This window comes from Tamandua tetradactyla, chromosome 11 (genome assembly GCF_023851605.1).
Source record: "Tamandua tetradactyla isolate mTamTet1 chromosome 11, mTamTet1.pri, whole genome shotgun sequence".
Classification (NCBI taxonomy): domain Eukaryota; kingdom Metazoa; phylum Chordata; class Mammalia; order Pilosa; family Myrmecophagidae; genus Tamandua; species Tamandua tetradactyla.
The window spans coordinates 28,822,186-28,843,920 of record NC_135337.1 but is presented as its reverse complement, the minus strand read 5'-3'; the positions used below and the strand labels follow the sequence as shown (position 1 = coordinate 28,843,920).

The window sequence follows — 21,735 nt, the reverse complement described above, 5'->3', positions numbered from 1 at the left end:
GCGGCTCTCCACACCTGAGGAGATGGGAACTTCTGCACTTCTGGCACTCTGCACATTGGACAAAGCAGTCTAGGACCCAGCGGGCAGTCTTCCAAAGAGAGTCAGAAGGATGGGTCCTTAGAAGCAAATGCACCAGAAGCCAGGCTGGGGTACCCATAAACAGCAAAAAAGATCTAAGAATATCTGGGGGAAGCACTACATCCACTCTAGAGACCCCTAAAGCACTGTGATCTTCTGTCTAACATTAGGTTCCTTCTATCCTACTATTGCTTCTCAAAGTGGGGGTTGCGCATGGGTTCTGGAGGAAAAACTTACAAAAGGAGAGTTAATGTGATGAGATACTAACCCCCACTCACCACTGCAGTTGGCCCGTGGACTAAATGATATTTACCACCCCCTCCTCTATCACCCCCTGGAGATTCCCCTTGCTGTTAGCCAACCCTTCTGCTGATCTAGGTGGCTTGCTTGGTGAGGTGACACAAACCCAGATCCCTGAAGGGTCTGAAACCCTAGTTTCCATGTCCTTATCAGATTGTGGTTGCTATCATTGTCCATTCACTATAACTGTAACTGTGCATAAACATGTGCCCCAATGGATCCTTTAATTTCCAAATATATTCCTCTCTATCCTCATTATGCAGCAGCAATCCTACATCCTCATGATGATCAGTAGCTCTGCCATGTTGGTTCTATACATTGTCTCCATTTCTGCCATAATGGCTGCTCCATTCATGGGCCCATTGTGTCTGCAATTGGGTGGCTGAGAACAGGTTGGCTGTTATCTATGTGTGTCGTTACCCTGTCTACTTTGGGTGCATGTATCCTTGATTCTGCTGTGGATGCCCTCTGGTGCACATTAATGTATGATAAAACAATCCTTACACTTTGTCCCCTCTGTATGCTCTCCTCCCATATAAGTTCATCTCTCATCTTCCAATCTTACTCTTTCCATACCCTGACCAGCAGCCAAATCACAACCCTCAGCTGAGGAGTCAGAGTACATTTTGATTTAAGGCCATCTCCCTTCTTTCACAAACTGGGCGCACTGCATGGTGCACTGCCTGGAACTCTGTGCATTGGGAGGTCTCCCCGCTGCACCCATTTCAGAGTCACCCCTCATTGGAGCTGTAATGCATGCAGCACAGTCTCCTTTCAGCTCACACCAAACATACCTAATCTTCTCATTCATGTGCCAGGTATGGATTTCTTTATTTTTTATCTCTTTCAACTGGTCATCCAAAACTCCTGGCCATAGGTATGAGCTTAGAGAGAGAGAGACTATGGAACAGAAGGTGGGAACTCAGCGTTCTGATCAACTCAACTGATCAGCTAGCTCATGACCTCTGGACCTGCTCAGTCCCAATTCCAGATTCATTTCTATCATTGTAAGATGAATTGCTGCCAGACACATCCAAACTTGGCAGAAGTGGCAACATTCAGTTCAGGATTGGTAGCTCTGGATGCATTAACTTTTGAGGGACTCTCATAAGATATTCAGAAGCATGTCAAGAGCTGCCTTTCAAAAAGTGCATAATTATCTGCTCCAGGTAAAGTGCCCTTGTCCAGAACCCTAGAGGTCTGCTCTCCTAATGCAACTCACGAGAGACTCCACACAGTGCTTTCATTTATCACAGATACCTCTAGCATTCTGTGATTTTCCAGCCCTTTTGGTCCATTGGCAGGACTGGACTTATACCACAGCCTAAACCTGTGGCAGACTGCTCTTGCTCTGGTCACCTTTCAAGTCCCTGATAAATGGGATGGAATAGTATTCCCAAGTGCCTCCAGAACCCAAGGAGGCTTCCTAAGAGCTGTCTTGGTGGTAGAAGGTATGGATGCATTAATTGGTCCTTTACCCTAGAGAGGATAATCAGAACATCACAGACTATTAGAGCCCAAAAACCTATGCCAATGTGACTGATCCCTGGAATCTCTGTAGGGTTTATCTGCCACCCTCTGGAGCACACATGTCTTACTTTAATTTACTTACTTACTTCCAATTTACATGTCTGTAAATCAGAAACTTTTGATTAGATTATCACCACAGAGATGTGACATACACAATTGTGGGTGTGACTTTTGATTAGACAGATGTGACCCCACCCGTTCCAGGTGGGTCCTGATTAGTTTAGTGGAATCTTTCAAAAGTGGAAACATTTTGGAGAGAGACAGAAAGGACAGAAGCTTCAGAAGTGACAGAGAAAGCAGCTGTAAATGCTTGGAGAACAGTTGCTTCAGAGAATAGACACACAGATGTTTGGAGTTGCTTGAAGCCCAGCAAAATTCACCATGTGATATTAAGCAAGCCAGAATCTGTAGAGAGCCAAGGGAAGCCAAGAGATGAAGGCCAGCTCCAGAGAGGCAAAGTGAGGATCCCCCACAGACACACATGTCTTACCAGGGCATCCAGACTTCTTGCCACTTCCAATCAACATAAAGTCGTCAGAATGGTAGGCCAAAGGACAAAATATTCTTGGTTTCCTACAAAGGGAGAAGAGTGAAATTCTAGCAGTCATAGTAACACAAGCATGCCATCAATGCCAATAAAAACAGCCAACTTGTGTTAGTTACACTGTTTGTTAGTAGGTAGAAAAGTAAGTATAAAAGAAAGCAGTGATCAACAAGAACCAGCAAAGATTCTCTAAGTATAATTTATGCCAAAAGCACAGTAGGGAAGAGCAAAAGAGAAATCAAACCCGGTTTAGCTTGCATCTTGGTGACAAGTATAAAAGGATAGTTGGGAGGAGTGTAAACGGAAGAGATAAAATGAATGTATAAAATATACATTGTTTACAGATTTAATTTATCCATTCAATTCCTATCCATAAATAGATGAAAATTGAGTGTAACATTTTCCCCTTTATAGAGGTAGGAATAGACTGTGAAAATGTTGTCTTGGGCTTTCTTAGGAGTTAAGAAGAAAGCTGAGGTCAAAATGTGGCTCCAATTCCATGTTACGTGAGGCCCTGCTGGCAGGAACTAAGCAGCCAAGGCTGCGCCCTTCAGAATGAGAAGGCAAGAGGAAAATCTGTTTTCCTGAATTGGTAACATCTGTTGCTTTTGCTGTTATGAGAATAATACCTGCTTATTAAAGATCTTCAAAGTGTGGAGTAGAACGTGTTAGTCAGTAAGTCTAACTCGATCCAGTGGTGACTAGTGTTACTGGTTTGATATATAGTCCTTCATTTTTTCTTGTTGGATGAAGGAATGAAAGGATGGAAGAGAAGGGAAGATGGATAAATCTTATGCTCTGCTATTTTCATTCAACAATATATTATCTTTCTTTGTAAAAACACAGAGATCTGTTAATGCTTAGGTTGTACAGAGTTTCTATTTGGGGTGATGGGAAAGTTTTGGTAATGGGTGGTGGTGATGGTAGCACAGTACTGCAAACATAATGACTAGCACCAAGTTATGTATTTGACAGTTGTGAGAGGGGAAATGTTAGGTTGTGTATATTACAAGATTAAAAGTTAAAAGAAAATACATAGGAATGTACAACATAGGACTGTAAAAACAGTGAACCCATTGTAAAGGATGGACAACAGTCAATAGTGCAACTAAAATAATGTTCTTTCATGAATTGTAACAAATGTACCACCCTAATGCAAGGTGTTATAACAGGGCTGCAAATTTTGTCTTTAATGCATGATTTTTCTTTGAACTTACACCTTCTCTAATATTAATTTAAAAAAAAACATAAAGATCTACATCTCTTATTTTAACAATTGCATAATATTCCATTGTGTGACTGTAGTTATTTATGTAACCAAACCACTACTGATGACTTATTTGCTTTTTTAAATATTAGCAGTGCTGTAATTAATACTCTTTCATACAAACTTGGGACCCTTATCTGATTATTCCTTCAGGAGAAATTTCTGGAATTGCCGGGTCAGGGATTATGCAAATTCTAAATATTGAATTATTAATTCTTAATTGTCCTCCAAAGGGTTCTACAAATGTATCTCCCATAAGCAGCATCTCAGAGTACCTGTTTCCCCTGGTAACAGGACATCTCATTGTTTCTGTGGGAATTTGAGCATTTGCCACATATTCAATGGCTATTTGTATCATTTCTTCTGTAAACTGTCTATCTACATCTTTGATCTATTCTTCTCTAATTTTCAATTAGAAAATTAGTCTTTTTCTAATTGATTTGTAAGTGAGGGTCCCATATTAAGGATATCAATCCTTTGAGAATGGAAGGAATTTTTTAGAACAAGCCCAATTTAATGAAGTGTCCTTGGCTAATGGGGAGAAGGGGATAATAACGTGATTTAATCATTTATATCCAGACGTCTTCCTCAGCCCTATGCCGGGCACTGCCTGGAAAACACATAGAAGATACACACAGATGCATCTTCCTTGAGTCCAAGTTGCTGATTGTCTGAAGGAAAAGATAAAAGAAGTAAATAAATAAATGTCACAAAGTGCAAGGGTCACTGAGGGGCCAACCGGGGAGGGGAGGAGAGGCTCCGGCTTTCCTCCATGGATATCTAAAGGCATTTGTCTTTTCCTGACTGATTCGTAAGAGCACAATTACTCTGCTGCAGTGTTATAGGTGTAGCACAGCATTAGAAACAGTATTTTGGACTTTGATGGGAAGCTCTGAATTCAGAAATGTGGTAAGGTGAGGTAGTACAAGTGGTTATGATTTTCATTTAACAACTTCACTTCTTCCATTCCCTATTCTTGCCAGAGATGATGCAACTGTGGAGGCAGAGTCCTGTGAACACCAAGGCTGGGCACCACACAGGGACAAGCGTGGCCCAACCCTAGAGTGGAGGTGGCCACTGCACAAGGACTTTAGGCTAAACCCCAAAGCAACTGACAATCTTTGAGGAGTTTTATGTAGGGAAGTCACCCATCCTTATTGTGCTGTCGAAACCCTCTGAGGCAGCGTGGAAATGATTCAAGGAGAGAAAGACTAGAAGAAAAGGTAGTACTTAAGGGCAACCAAGAGAGGAAGGGACAGGGTGGGAGACCAAGGATCCTAGGACAGATGCCCCCTCTCCACAAGCGATCAGATGCCACAATGGTGAGTCAAATCCAACCTAATGCTTACTCCTCAGCTCACTTAGTGAACCCAGGATCAACACATAAAAATATTGTCACTTTAGCTTGCAAATCCTGGTTTATACCTGCCACAGTGGAGAATTCAACAGTTCTATTCCCTAGCGTTGCAGTCCCAAACCCAGGCAATCCATGTGTCTGCTCATGGCCAGGTGTTTAGGGTGGAAGAAACCCAGTGGTGCCTTTCTCTGTGGATTTGCTCAGTGACTTGAGCAATCCAAACTTGCCTGTTTCCCTGGGTTCTGCTTCCTCTGCATACCTCTCCTTCATCTCAGGCACAGCCACGTGGGGAAAATTATTTCAACATAAGGCAACATATTATGTGGAGGAAACCAACACACTCACACACCCTGCAAATACTCATGCTTTCGCTGAAATGTAGCACGTCCACCAGCTGCCCAGGGCTCCCCGGTTGGGGGTTGGGCAAGTCTGAACTGAATGGGTGCCAGGCCAGGATGACTCGTCCACCAGAAGTGGGTGGGGCTGGGGGCAAGTTCTGACCCTGTGTCTGGGTCTCGCCTAAAGGGAGTCATTTTTGGCAAAGCTTATGGAGGATTTGCTCTCCCTTTAAGATGATCCACTTTTTTCACTAGGCCAGACTGGTGCAGCCACCTTCCCAGAGCCCTCATACTCTGGTCTGAATCACGCTTTGGGAAACTAGTTGTTCACTGTCTTGTGCCACCAGTTGTGTCTCCAATTAGATTACAAACTTCCTGAGCAGATGAGGGGCCCGGGTTTTACCTTCTGGATCCCGTGCAGTGCCCAGCACCAGTTGCATGCCTGGGAGGCCCTCAGTGAATATCTGCTGAAGAGAAGACAGGCAGAGGGTACAGAGCAGCGGGGCCCCAGAGCTCCTCCTCGAAAAGCGTTCAGTCTTTTACAACCTTTGCAAACAGGGAAACTGAAACCCACAGTTTCCGCACATGTCCGTTCCCACAGCGCGTGGTGGCAGCGTGGGATTGTTGCTCAAAGAAATGAGGAGAAGCAGAAGGAGATGGGTCAAGAGCATGGGCTCTGCCAGAGCTCCTTCACGTACTTCCGGAGGGAACTTGAGCAAGTTACCAAGCTTCCGTTTCCTCCCCAATTAAATAGGGATCATGAGTGAACCAGAGCTCACGGTGGGTGTGAAGACCAGATGAGCTGATAATCCCGGGAGAGCACATGACAGAATGCCTGGGGCACAGTAAGTACCCAGCGAACACTAGTAAAATACGTATATACATACTTTTTAAATTTTTTCAAAATGTATATATACGTATATTCCCAAAAGAAAAACGTAATTTCAATGACGTATTTGGTGCTTCCAGGTATGTAGTACAAGCTTGTTAAATAACTTGGCATTTTCAATTTAACTCTACTCATGCAGTTGGAGCTGGACTTTGGATTCCCTAAGCAGGCGACACATCTTTTCCTAGGCAGAGGCCCCCAGGGCCCTGAACACGTTAACGGCCGCATGGAAACTGCAGCATTGATTTCGGGTTCAGCGGCCTACATCCAGGCCCAGCAGCAGGAGTGGAAATACCCTCACAAGGGTATGCAACCAAAGGACAGAACAGAGAAGTGGTCTCCACGGAACTGCGAAGAAAGCAGAGTGGGGTTCATAAGAAATAAAACTTCTCCCCTATCCGCAAACCCTCACTTTAATTGAAATGCAGACAATGTCGTCTCAGCTTCCTGTAGATGCTTATTAAATGCTGTGAAAATCACATTCATTGGGGCTGTGTCTGGCTCCAACCCTTACTAGCCCTGTGAGCTTGGACATTATTTCAGTTTTCTGAGTTCAGTTTCCTCATCCATCCTCCATCTGCAAAATGGGGATGATAACAGTAACATCCTTATGGATTTGTAAAAATGAAGAGAGACAATTCGTGGAAAAAGTTTAGAACAGTCCTCAGTGTACAACAAACATTCTATAAGTGTTAACTGTTTAATATTTTTTGCCATAATTTTAAGGAAGCCGCGGAGTTCTTATTTCAGGACCAAAAACCTGATACATTGTTTTATCTTGACTCAATTTAATCTCAACTCAGTTAAAAACAAAGAGAATGTAATGATTCATTTATTCATAGAAGAAGGACTGGAAGGAAATATGCCTAAATTTAAGCAGTGGGTGTGATAGGATAGGATAGCAAATAGATTTTGCTCTTTCTTGTAATAGTCAAGATTTTCCATCGACTATCTTTATACTTGAAACTGATCCATTCAGACATGAAAGACACTGTGAGCTATTAGTGAGAAATATCTCCAACCCATCGCCCATCGCTTTCAATCTTCAGGCTTTTGTTTGTTTGTTTGTTTGTTTGTTTGTTTGTTTGTTTTGGTCATGTGATTCCATAATATAGAGTTCCAAAAGTGACAAACTAGACCACATTTCTAAAGCATGTATATGTCATATATAAATACACAATATGCAATAAGACGTATTATAAAGAACAACGATAGTATCTAAGGCACTGAACACTTTACACTTATTAACTCATGTTTAATCTTGTCAACAAAACCTATAGGTTTGCATTCTATCCTAATTGTTATAGTACAGATGAAGAAATCAGGCACGGAGAGCTTAAGCATTTTACCCAAAGATACACAGCTAGTGATTAGAGGAACCAAGGTCGAACGAGCGCCCCCTGGCTCCAGACTCCGAGCTCTTCACTGCTGCACCACACCACCTCTTTAAAAAACACCAAACAATTGTTCCAAAAGTCAGAATAGTAGTAGTTCCCATCACGGAGGAGGCAGGGATTGCAATCAAAAGGGATGCACAGGAGATTCTGGGGTGCCGGGGCTGGTCCTCCCGGTGACCCATGTGGTAGTCACCTAGGAGCTCACTTTATAATTATTTGTTGACCTACATATGGTTTCCATGCAACTATATTATTGAGGGTGGCAGGGAGGGAGGGAAGCACTGAGTCAACCCTGGTTGTGGTTTGTATTTTATTTGGGTGGCAAGTGAGCGGCGACACTGCAGGGTGTGACTTCTGGGGTCTGCCTCTGTTCTGGTCCATAAAGCAGCGAGGCCCCTCTGTGTTCAGGGCACTGGGGCACCCCAAGGATTCCTGAGGGGAAACAGTTCCTGGACCCTGAAGGAGCCAGATGGCACAAGGCACTCACATCATTGAAACCCTTGCCATTAGGGGCTCTCCAATGCCTGTGGCCTGGACCTGAGGGTGGGGTGGGGGCCTCTCCCAAACTTCCTGTTATGGAGCTGAGTGGCCCCTGGGAATTCTTCCAGAAAAATCTTCCAGAGAGACCAAAGCAAGGTGCATCCCAGTGAAGCAAGGACCAGGGCCGTTCTGGGGTCAGATGGAAGGGACAGGGCCTCCTGCCCCTCACCCTCTCTTCTTGTCTGATCCATGACCTCTCCATGCCTCAACCTCCTTGAGACTCCTGGACTCTCATGTCCAAACTCTCTGAGATTCCCATGGGTACAGCACGCCTCAGACCTCTGCCTCTGTCAGAGCTCCTGCTTGCTGTTTGCTGGGTGGCAACAAAGAGCTATTGTCCACAGCTGCCCAGATTGAGGCTCCAGCACTTTCTTGAGGATTTTCAAGGAGTGCAGCATGTGATTCCAGAGTCCCAACCCTAATCCGGTCTGAAGTAGGTGAGGTAGCTATTAGGCTCCTTTCATGGACTCCTGCTCCTTGCAGGGGCTCTCAAAGTGTCGTTTCTCCTGGGAGGAAGGGCTCCTGGCTTTGGGAGAGCATAAGTGCCCTTCTTTAAGATTATGATGGTGGAGGTGTGACTTATATGCCGATGATGACACCAGAATCCCCCTCCACCTCTCTAATTTTTACTCAGCCTTAAAGTCCAACTTGCTCCCCAGCTTCATTTTATGGGTTCTGCTTCAGTTTGCTAAAATGCAGCATGCCAGAAATGGGTTGGCTTTTACAATGGGGATTTATTATCTTACAAGCTTATAGTTCTTAGGCCATGAAAACGTCTGGAGCAAGGCATCGACAGTTAATGCATTCCCCCCAGGACCAGCTCCCAGCGACCCTCGGCTCCTCCGTCACGGGACCAGGCACATGGCAACATCTGCTGGTCTCTCCCTTCTCTCCTGGGTTTTGTTGCTTTCAGTTTCTGGCTTTAGTGGCTTCCTCTCTCAGCTTCTCTGGGGCCTTTTTCTGTGTCTTCTCTGTCTTTTGTCCTCTATAAAAAACTTCAATAGGAAATTAAGACCCACCTGGGGTATGCATCTACTGGACCCAATCAAAAGGTCCCACCCACAGTAGGTCTGTAACTACAGGAATGGATTAGCTGATCTTTTCTGAACATGATCTTTTCTATGGCACATACAGCTTCAAACCATCACAGGTTCCATCTGCTTGTGAACTTAGCACTAGCAGTGTAGCCTGCTTTGGGGCTTAACTCCCCTCCCTTCCCATTGTACTTACTCCCCCTAGACCAGCTCAGCCTCTTGCCAGCTGCTCACTTCCATATCAACATCTCACACCAGCCCTCTCTCCTAACTGCAAACACTGATATTTACTGAGTATTCACAATAAGCTGGCAAAGGTCTTATACACAGTATCTCATTTAACCCCTATTAAACACAGCTCCCGGCACACGGCAAGGGTTCCATAAACATTTCTTGAATGAATGAGTGAATCCTCACACTAACAATCTTTTATGGAAGGTACTACTAATTGCTCCATTCCATAGATAAGAAAATTAATTCTCAGAGATGTTAAGTAACTGCCCCAGATTACTATGACAAGTGGCAAAGTTGGGATTCTGAAGGCATGTCTGGTTCTAGAACTTATGTACTCACCCTGATGATATGCTACAATGCATTCATTCATTCAATACCCACAGTGCCCTGGGAACTATTCCAGCACAGGGGATACAGCAGAGAATAAAACAGACAAAATCCCTGCCCTCATGGAGCTTATGTTCTAGTGAGGGAGACAGACAATAAACCTGATAAATAACACATAAAATACAATGAATAATGATTAAGAGCCATGAAGAAACAAAGCATCAAAGGAATAGGAAGAGTGGGGAGCATAATTTCAAGTGGGGTGAGCCGGGAAGACTTGGTGGAGAAGGGGATAGTTGGGCAAAGATCCGAAGGCGGCGAGGAAGATGGCTCCTCAGGAATCTGAGAGGGCTTTTGAGCTAGAAGGAGCACCAGGTACAAAGGCTCTGAGGCAGGAAACTTTCTGGGAGTTCTGGGAATAAGGAGACTAGTGCACTGTCCTGAGCAGAGGCACTGAGGGCAAAAGTAGTGGGAGGTCACAGGGGAAGGGCCAATCTCCCAGGGCTTAGGTCATTATACAGATTTGCATGAACCCTGCATGTGATGGAAACCATTGGAAGAGTAGCATTTCCAAAGCAGTTTTTAAGGTGACTCCGGTGTCTGCATTGAGACTTGAGAAAAACAGGGCAAATGCATCGGCAGGGAGACTAGTTAAGAGGCAAAGGCCATGGTCCAAATAAGCACTCATGGTGGCAGGGATTAGAGTGGCAGCAGTGAAAGTGGTGGGAAGTGATTGACTTTGGATTTGTATAAGACAGAGCCCATGGGTTTGGTGAAGTCCTGAATTCCCTTTGCCTGTGGGACACCTGCAAGTTCCCTTGGCAATTCACAGCCACCATGTCTAATATGAAGTCATTACCGTCCCCAAGAAATCATCATCCCTTTGGTGCTTTTATCTCTGTTAACACTGCTTCCTTCTAGACGGCTGCTCAAGAACCGTAGGCACCATCTCTGGCAACGCCCTCTCCACCGCCAGCATCCAGTTGGCCACCCCGTCCCATTGTTCTGCTCTCCTTCTTCCTCACTTCCATCGCCTCAATTCAGCCCCACATCCCTCCGGCACCGACGCCCACAGCAGTTTCCCTTCTCCAGCCTGACTTTGGCTCTCTCTGCACAGCACCTGACTGTATGGCAAACAGCACCCATCTGTGTAAAACTTTCGAAGACTCTCTGTTCCCTATTGAATAAAGTCCAAATTCTCTGCCCCAGAGCTGTTCAATAGAAATAGAAGGTAAGCCACATACATACTTTTAAGTTTTCAAGTGGCGACATTTTAAAAATAAGCAAAAAGAAACAGGTGAAAATAATTGTAATGAGATGTGATTAAAAATAAATAAACATAAAAAATAAAAAGAGAAAAAAATATTAAAAAGCAAAGAAAAAAAGATGTGATTAACAAAAGATTACAATTGTAACATGCACTCAATATTTTTGTGTACTAAGTCTTGAAATCTGGTGTGTGTTTTATACTTAGCCCATCTCAACTCACACCAGCCACAATCCCAGTATTCAGTAACGAGGCACAGCTGCCATATTGGACAGCACTACTCTAGCTATCAGCCAAAGTCTTCTTCCACGGTCTTTTCTACCTCCTCTCCAGCCTCATCCCTACCCCCACTCCACCATCCACCACTACTTGTTCCTTTTGTCCCGGGCAAGTCCTGTCACCTTGTAGTAACTCACACACATCACCTTGGTTTTTTTGGGGGGAAGGGGGGATTGGGGGGCGCACGGTCCGGGAATCAAATCCAGGTCTCCCGCATGGAAGGTGGGCATTCTAACCACTGAACCACCGTGTACCCTGTTCTAGTTTGCTAGCTGCCGGAATGCAATATGCCAGAAACGGAATGGCTTTTAAAAAGGGGAATTTAATGAGTTGCTAGTTTACAGTTCTAAGTCCAAGAAAATGTCCCAATCAAAACAAGTCTATAGAAATGTCCAATTTAAGGCATCCAGGGAAAGATACCTTGGTTCAAGAAGGCCGATGAAGTTCAGGGTTTCTCTTTCAAGTGAGAAGGCACATGGAGAACACAGTCAGGGCTTCTCTCTCGGCTGGAAGGGCACATGGTGAACACAGCATCATCCGTTAACTTTCTCTCCTGGCTTCCTGTTTCATGAAGCTCCCCAGGAGGTGTTTTCCTTCTTCATCTCCAAAGGTCGCTGGCTGGTGGACTCGCTGCTTCGCAGTGCTGCACATTCTCTGCTCTCTCCAAATCACTCATTCTCCAAAATATTTCCTCTTTTATAGGACTCCAATAAACAAATCAAGACCCACCCAAATGGGTGGAGATATGTCGTCCCCTAATCCAGTTTAACAACCATTCCTGACTAAATCACATCATCCAGGGAGTTTCAAGCATACAGTATTGAATAGAGATTATTCTACCTAAATGAAATGATATTTTGATTAAAACATGGCTTTTCTAGGGGGCATACTTCCTTTCAAACCAGCCCACACCCCATCACCTTGTTTTGTGTCTCCCTTTCCTGCACCTAAGTTCCGTGGCACGCTGGAGCTGTTTCTTCCCAATTCTCCTTTCAGTGGTGTCATGTTCATGGCTTGAAATCAGCCATGTTGGAAGTATTGACACCTTAGAAATTTGCACACACTATATATCAGGGAGTTTTTTTTTTTTAGAGAGAGGGGTAGAGAATTGTTAAACATTTACCAGCAAATCACTGCACATAATGCTCCCTTCTCTGTCTGAAATGCTCTTCCCCCTCCCATCTAGTTTACCTGATAAACTTAGTCAACCGGTTATCTGTGTTTGTTTGCACCCCTCTTAGATTTCAAGTTGGAAGAACAGAGCCCAGTTTTCTTTCCCAATTCTTGGTCCCTTCCTCCTCCTTGTTTTCTTTATTTCCCTGAATACCTTCTCATGATTATCATCGTATGAGGAGGCATAAAGCATAGAAGTTACCATTTAAGTTTAAAAACCAAACCAATCCAAGCACAAATCCTGCCTCCTCTACTGGTGATGTTGCCTCAGCCAAGATACATAGCTGTAGTGAACATTGATTTCCCTACCTGAAAATGAGTTTAAAAACACATTCACCACAAGGCTGTTATAATGATGAAATCACACATAAATAGCTTAGTCCAGTACCTGGCATGTGCCAGACATTCAAAAATGTCTAGATATTATTATTAAGTGCTCAAATATTTATCAGTCACACAAAGTAATTGCAGAAAACTCTTTCATTTAAATAAATGTTGAATACAATTTCTGAAATTCCTCAAGTCTAATTCAGAGAGTCTATGAGTCAGAATTCCAGCTGGAGCCGATGGCACATCCACTCAAAAGAATGACTAAAGAGAGTTTATTAAAGGACTATTTACAAATGTCTGGAAGGGATAAGGGAACCCCAGGGCTAGCAACAGCTTGTTAGCAACTCTAGGCCTGAAGGTACAAGAAAAGGGAGCATTTACCTGAGACCAGTGAGAACTGTAGCTGTAGGAAAGGTTACCCAACAGAAGCTGCAGCTTTTGGTAGAGTAATCCAACAGCTGCCAAACCAGTGGGGAAAAGGTTTGGATAGAAACCCTAGCCTCACTTAGCTTCAGCCCCTGATTACTTCTGCCAGTGCTTCTTAGTGGCCAAACTCAGCTGCAAGTTCAAGGGCAAAGAACCCCAGCATAGGTCCTAGAGTGGGTATTGAGCTGGATAGAGAAAGTAGAGGATGGACCTGAGGCTGTTATGGGTTGAATTGTGTGTCCCCCAAAAGATATGTTGAAGTCTTAACCCTCTGGTATCTGTGACTGACCTTATTTGGAAATAAGGCCTTTATGAATGTCATCAGGTTAAGATGAGGTCATACTGAATTAGGATGGGCACTAATATGACTGGTGCACTTATAAGAAGATGAGGAGAGCCATCACCACTAACACACGGGGGAAGAACCCAGGTAACGATAGGGGCAGAGATTGCAGTTTTATAGCCAAGCAAACACCAAGCATTGCCAGCAAAATGTCAGAAGTTAGGAAGAGGCAAGGAAGTGTTCTCCCCTACAAGTTTCAGAGGGAGTATGGCCCTGCCAACACCTTGATTCGGGATTTCTAGCCTCCAGAACTTTGAGAGAATAGATTTCTGTTGTTTGTAGGCCACCCAGTTTTTGGTAATTTGTCACAGCAGCCCAAAGAATTAAATTCACAGGCCCAATGGGGAATTATGAGAATACAGAGTCTTCAAGTACAATTGAAGCCTGCAGGTATCCAGTCTTGCATACGCACAGGATTAATAAACATTGAGACAAAGGTCTAGTATCCAGAATATATAAAGAAACTGTTCAACTCAACAACAAAAAGGCAGACAATCCAATTACAAAATGGGCAAAAGACCTGAACAGACACTTCTCAGAAGAGGAAATACAAATGGCCAAGAGGCACATGAAAAGATGCTCAACTTCCCTGACTATTAGGGAAATGCAAATCAAAACCACAATGAGATATCATCTCACACCCACCAGAATGGCCATTATCAATAAAACAGAAAATGACAAGTGCTGGAGAGGATGTGGAGAAAGAGGCACACTTATCCACTGCTGGTGGGAATGTAAAATTGTACACCTGTGTGGAAGACAGTTTGGTGGTTCCTCAGGAAGCTAAGTATAGAACTGCCATATGATCCGGCAATACCATTGTTAGGTATCTACTCAGAGGACATGAGGGCAAGGACGCAAACAGGCATTTGTACACCAATGTTTACAGCAGCATTATTTACAATTGCAAAGAGATGGAAATAGCTCAAATGTCCATCAACAGACGAGTGGCTAAACAAGCTTTGGTATATACATACGATGGAATATTACACAGCTCTAAGACAAAATAAAGTCATAAAGCATATAACAACATGGATGGACCTTGAGGACATTATGCTGAGTGAGATTAGCCAGAAACAAAAGGACAAATGTCCTCATTTGTCCTAATGATATGAACTAACATTAATGAATGAACTTGGAGAATTTCAGTTAAGAACAAAGGTCATCAGAAGATAGAAATAGGGTAGATATTGGGTAATTGGAACTGAAGGGACACAGATTGTGCAACGGAACTGATTGTAAAAATTCAGAAGTGGATAGTACAATACTACCTAACTGTAATACAATAATGTTAGAACACTGAACAAAGCTGAATGTGAGAATGATAGAGGGAAGAGGCCTGGGGACACAAATGAAATCAGAAGGAAAGATATATGATAAAGACTAGATGGTAAAATCTCAGAATGCCTAGACTGTATAATGATAGTGACTAACGTACAAATTTAAAAATGTCTTTGCAGAAGAAGAACAAAGGGATGTCAATTCTGCAGGGTGTTGAAAATAGATGGTAATTCATATTTTAAAACTTTAACTTATGCGTGAGAATAAAGCAAAAAATGTTTATTTGGTATAAAATTTATATTTTGACTAGTGCATTTCCTCATATAACTTATGTGGCCAGCTTAATTGAACACCATAGTACATGGAACCTTGAGTAGGGCATGAGATTTTGTAGGTTTGTCCAGAGTGATGCCCCAATAAGTTTCAGAGTGATTTGAACAGTGAATAAAAAGTATTTGCAAAGTCCCCTTGGGAGAATGGTGAGAAAGGGAGAAAACTCAACTTCCCCAAGTGGAGAATTCTTGATATTCTCACAAGCAGTGGGGACAACCCAAGCAATAGGCTGAGCCCCCAAGCTGGGGGGTTGTTCATATGAAACTTAACCCCGCAAAGGATAGGCTAAGCCTACTTAAAATCAGGCCTAAGTCACCCCCAAGAGAACCTCTTTCATTGCTCAGATGTGGCCTCTCTCTCTCAGTCAACATGTCAAGGAAACTCACTGCCCTCCCCCTCTCTACGTGGAACATGACTCCCAGGGGTGCAGACCTTCCTGGCAACATGGGACAGAAATCCTAGAATGAGCTGGGACTCAGCACCAAGGGATTGGGGAAAGCTTCTAGACCAAAAGAGGGAAGAGAGAAATGAGACAAAATAAAGTGTCAATAGCTGAGAGATTCCAAACAGAGTCGAGAGGTTATCCTGGAGGTTATTCTTACACATAATATAGATATCACCTTTTTAGATAAAGTGTAATGGAGAGGCTGGAGGGGACATCCTGAAAATGTAGAGCTGTGTTCCTGTAGCCATGTTTCTTGAAGATGATTTTATAATGATATAGCTTTCACAATGTGACTGTATGAATGTGAGAACATTGTGTCTGATGCTTCTTTTATCTAAGGTATAGACAGATGAGTAAAACATATGGATTAAAAATAAATAAATAATAGGAGAAACAAATGTTAAAATAAATTTAGTAGATTGAAATGCCAGTGATCAATGGAAGGGGAGGGTAAGGGGTATGGTATGTATGAATTTTTTCTGTTTTCTTTTTGTTTCTTTTTCTGAATTGATGCAAATGTCTAAGAAATTATCATGATGATAAATATACAACTATGTGATGATACTGTGAATTACTGATTATATATGTAAAATGGAATGATCATATGGTAAGAATGTTTGCATGTTGGAATTATGTTTAATAAATATAATAAATTTAAAAATTAAATTAAAAAATAATAAATATTGATACTGGGTGATATTTCTTTGGTTTTAGCCTTGAAGGACAGACTCAGATAATAAACACGAATATGGGCTACAAATTTGTTCCCTCAAATATGAAAAAGCAGATTTCATTTTATAACCTCCACTCTTTTGGCATTTTTAAAGTTAGGAAGTTCTTCCCTGTATCTAACCTACATGATTCCCACTACCACGGAAATGTATTTTATCTTAAACAGTTCTCTATAAAGCAGGAAACAAGCTGATATATTCCCAACCTTAGTTAAATCATTATTATGTTTTTTTTACCCTTATAATTGGCAATCACAGTTCTTTTAATTTGTCTTCGTAGGGCCCCCTTTCCAACCTTCCAATCAGTCTCTACAAACAGCTTGTCGAACATCCTATTAATGCCAGCTGAGTTGTTTAAAATGCTGGTTTGATTATCTTCGCTGCAGATGTAGGCCTGAAAAAAGATTTATGGTTTTCTTGAGAAGGCCTGGAAGGGGGCTGTAACATTTTCTGGCTTTATTCTTGAACCTCTCGAGCTTTTCCACAAATCTTTTATTATGGAGAGGCTGTTTACATCCAGGTGATCAAGTCAAGGTTCTTCTCTGTCCTAAAATGTGGAGTCCTCAGTCTTCCCTTAGCCCTGCTATCAGTGTCTAAGAGTACTGGCTGAAGCCCATTCCACAGGAAAGTGGGGTGGGAGAAAGGAGGGCAGGCAGTGGGGAATCCACTTTCATCCAATGTTTTGTTTCCTCTAGGAGAATGTAAGCTCCACGAGGACAGGAACCACACCTCCCCGTGTCCCCAGAAGCCAGTGCCTGGCACATAGTAGGGCCTTGACGTTTTTGTAGAATGAATAAAAGAACTATGTGCTAAACACTTTCACTTGGAAGATATTAGAGATCCTGTTTTTCAGATGGGAAACCAGAGAGCCCAATATTATTTAAGATGTCAGCAGCAGGTAAGTCTTCAAACCCACGTCTTCTGGCTGTTGCTTTCCATCCAAGATGATTCCTCCCTTTATTAAGCCACCTTGCTTTATCTTTGCAGTTTCCTTGCTCAAGTTCAACTTCTCAGTAATAAACATAGACCAGGTCTGCCGTGATCAAAAGTCATTCTCCCCACAGTGAGTTAACCCATCTTAAAGTGATGACTCTTTAACACTGACATCACCCCAGGGATTTTTTCCTTCTGATCTTAAGATCTGAAGCCACTTTGGGGGCTGGAATATGAGTTACTCAAGAAGCTTCTGCTTGAGTAAATTATTGTTGGGATATCAGAAATCTTGCCCTCTAAGATCAGGAACAAGAGAAGGATACCCACTTTTACCAGTTATTCTAATTGCCAGAGCAATTAGACAAAAAAAGGAAAGACATAAAAGGCATCCACAGTGTAAAGGAAGAAGTTAAACTTTTCCTATTTGCATATACGATCCTATATGCAGAAAATCCTGAAAAATCTGTAACAAAGTTCTTAGAGCTAACAAAGGAATTCAGCAACGTGGCGGGGTGCAAGATCAACACCTCAAAATCAGTAGTGTTTTATATTAGTATTCAGACTAGTAATGAACAAAAAAAAGAAAAAATCAAAGAAAAGAGTGCATTTACAATAGCAATTAAAAGAATCAAATATCTAGGAAGAAATTTAACTAATCATGTAAAGGACTTATACACAGAAAACTATAAAACATTGCTGAAAGAAATAAAAAATAACCTAAATAAATGGAAGGATATTCCATGATATTCTGTGTTCATGGACTGAAAATCTAAGTATTGTTAAGATGTCAATTCTACCCGAAATTATTTACACATTCAACACAATCTCTGTTAAAATACAAACAACCTTCTTTGCAGAAATGGAAAAGCTCATCATCAAATTTATATGGAAGAGTAAGGGCCCTGAATAGCCAAAGCCATTTTGAAAAAGAACACTTCCTGATATTAAAATTTATTACAAAGCCACAGTAAACAAAAAGCATGGTAATGACACAAGGACAGATCTGGAGGCTAATGGAACTGAGCTGAGAGTTCATATATCAATTCTCACATTTACAGCCAACTGATTGTTTGACAAGGGGGCAAATCCACTTAATTGGGAAAAAATAGTCTCTAACAAATGGTGCTGGGGAAACTAGATTTCCATTGCAAAAAATGAAGGGAAACACCTACCTTACACCCCTTACAAAAATTTATTGAAAATGGATCAGAGACCTAAACATAAGAGCCAGAACTATCAAACTCCAGGAAGAAAATGTAGGGATGCATCTTTAGGACCTTGTGTTAGACAATGGTTTCTTAGACTGTACAACTAAAGCACAAGAAACAAAAGGAAAGATAGATAAATAGGATCTCATCAAAATTAAAAACTTTTTTGCCCCAAAGGATTTTATCATGAAAGTAAAATGACAATCTACACACTGGGAGAAAACATTTGGAAACCACATATCTGATAAGGGTTTAATATACAGAATACATAAAGAAATCCTTCAACTCAACAGCAAACAGACAACCAAATTTAAAAATGGGCAAAAAAAATTTAATATACATCTCTCCAAAGAAGATATACAAATGACCAAAAAGCATGTGAAAAGATGCTCATCATCATTAGCCGTTAGGGAAATGCAAATCAAAACCATGACATAATACCATTTCACAGCCACTAGAAAGGTTACCATAAAACAGAAAATAGCAAGTCCTGAGGAGGATGCAGAGAAATAGGAACACTCATTCATTGTTGGTAGCAATGTTAAATGGTGCAGCTGGAATGGAAGGCAACATGGCATTGTGCTGGTTTGAAGCTGTTATGTACCCCGGAAAAGGCCGTGTTCTTTTAATCCATTCCCATGGACAGAGACTTGTTGTGGGTGGGACCTTTTGATTAGGTTATTTCAATTGAGATATGTTCTACCCCACTCAAGGTGGGTCTTAATTTTACTGGAGTCCTTTATGAGAGAGTAAGAGACAGAAAGAGCTGAGAGAATTCAGAGAGAAAAGCCCCAGAGATTCAAAGAGAAGACCCACAGAAGCTCAGAGAGGAGACCCTGGAACCAGGAGCTAAAGGCTACAAAATGCAGGAGCGAAGTAACAGCAGATGCTGGCCATACGCCTTGTTTTCTGACAGAGGAACCCCAAATACCAGCAACCTTTTTTCACAGAAGGTATCATCCTATTGATGCCTTAATTTGAACATTTTCACAGTCTTAGAACTGTAAATTTGTAAACTAATAAATCACCATTTTAAATGCCAACCCATTTCTGATATATTGCATTCTGGCAGCTTTAGCAAATCAAAACAGGCAGTTCCTCAGAAAGTTAAATATAGTATTGCCATATGACTTGGCAATTCCATTTCTAGGTATACTCCCAAAAGAATTGAAATCGCAGATTGGGACAGATATTTTCACATAGCAGTGATGTTCATAGCAGTATTATTCACAAGTTCCGAAAGGTGCAGGCAAGCCAAGGGTCCATCAATTAATGAATGGATAAATGAAATGTGCTATATATGCACACAATGGAGTATTATTCGGCCATAAAAGGAATGAAGACATCAAAAGGACACAAAAAGACAAATATTCTATGATCTCACTGACATGAAATAATTACCATAAACAAACTTATAAAGGCAAAACCTAGAATATAGTTTACCAGGTGACAGGGTAGAGGTAGGAAATAAGGAGTTAAGGCTTAAAAGGTACGGAGTTTCTTTTGATCAGAAAGTTTTGGTAAATGTGGTGATGATGGTAACATAACATTGTGAACTTATTTAACAGCCCTAGATTGTATATTTGAAATTTTAGATACTAAATATGTTACTAGAATAACTTTTTATTCTAGTTTTTAAATTTTATTCCTGGTTTGTCTGATCCTTGCCAGTATTTGAAGTTGTCACTATTTTTTATTTTAGCCAGTCTGATCAGTGTGAGTGCTATCTAATTATGTGCTAATTTGCAATTTCTAATGGCTAATGATGTATCATTCAGCCACTGAAAGAAATATGGATTGTTTACAATTTTTGGCTATTACAAAATAAAGCTGCTGTAATTCATGTTTTAAAAAAATCCCATGGAACTGTACAACACAGTGAACCCTAAGTTAAACCATGGACTATATAGTTAGTACAATTATAAAAAATATGTTTTCATCAATTATAACAGATGTACCACAGTAATGCAAGGTGTTAATAATAGAGTGGTATATGGGAACCCTATATTTTATGCATGATTTTTCTGTAAACTGACAACTTCTTTAATTAAAAACGTAAATAAAAACTAAAATAATCCCTGGATGTTCCAGAGCCATCACCTCCCAGTATTGGTCCCCATGGCCATAGTTTGGCAGCTCCCAGGGTAGTCCCTGGTCTGAGTGGAAGCCCGTCCAATCAGAGGCTGCCTCCACGGGACCTATATCAAGGTGCTAAACTAGTTCCAGAGTGTCCCATTTCTCCCTCCAACCCACCCCCGGGAATTCCTGAACACTCCTGAGAGACCAAAGGAACGGTGAGGACAATGCCTTGTTTTGGTGGCCCTTCTTTACCCCCACCCCCGAGATCCAGTCCTTCATTGTCCTGGCTGCCTCCCCATATGCTCCTAGAACCGACCAGCTCTAGGAACTCTGAAGCCTCTACTTGCCATGACTCCATTCTCTCTCACAGAGCCAGCAAAACCTTGGATGGAAGGCATGCTTGTGTCTTTTTGCAGGACCTTCTCATCCATGTATAGGTATAAAATCTACAAAGTCTGAATTCCTGCGCGTCAGCCTTGGGACAATGCACATTTAAGAAGCATGAGGCAAAGCCCAATATATAATTTAAAAGGAATTCCATTCTTTACTCATCCTTTATGCAAATCATTCGAGAGGACTGATGGAGCTGGGAGCTCTTAAACACTGATGAAATACTAAATCTCCCTTTCCTTTTCAGTTCTCTTTGCTGATAGTTGCTGGGATGAAACTGTCCTCATACCCCTGAAGAAAATTCTCCCTCTACCTCTTCTTCCTTGGGATTTTATTATATTGCTTGATTTAGATGTTCTCCCAGCAGGAAGGAATTCTTCTTTAGAAGTAGGAACAAGCTAGGGATTCTGCAATTGAAGGATTATCTTTAGAGTGCTAGGAGAGAGAGAGAAATAGTGACTACTCATGCAGAAATAAGTCATGTCCCATCACTTAGATATTTTTTAGAATAAGCACAGCCTTGTTATTTTATTAGTCAGCTAGCCACTAGAAACACATTTTTGGTTCATCTTCATGATATTTAACACACCACATCAACAACTCCTATCCCAGCATGGTGGCTGAGTCTACTAGCTGGTTTAAAAAAAAAATCCAGCACGTCCTTATGAGACCAGCTCAGAAG

General features: G+C 41.8%; 2 long non-coding RNA genes across 15 annotated transcripts in view; one reads left to right on the top strand and one right to left on the bottom strand.

Annotated features, from left to right (window-relative positions):
• LOC143649999 (uncharacterized) overlaps positions 1 to 21,735 on the bottom strand; it is a 99,431-nt gene that overhangs the window by 28,775 nt on the left and 48,921 nt on the right. For 10 of the 14 annotated variants that reach the window (XR_013159302.1, XR_013159306.1, XR_013159298.1 and 7 more), the window contains 2 exons: positions 5,818 to 5,878; positions 2,399 to 2,481 (listed from right to left, as the gene is read on the bottom strand). This is a non-coding gene — a long non-coding RNA (uncharacterized LOC143649999). Of the gene's footprint in view, positions 1 to 2,398; positions 2,482 to 5,817; positions 5,882 to 21,735 lie in introns of all 14 variants that reach the window. The other 4 variants (XR_013159309.1, XR_013159301.1, XR_013159303.1 and 1 more) reach the window with 2 other exon arrangements.
• On the top strand, positions 13,668 to 17,741 carry LOC143650000 (uncharacterized). Its single transcript, XR_013159311.1, has 4 exons — positions 13,668 to 13,740; positions 15,114 to 15,160; positions 17,139 to 17,341; positions 17,431 to 17,741. It is a non-coding gene; the product is annotated as an uncharacterized LOC143650000 (long non-coding RNA).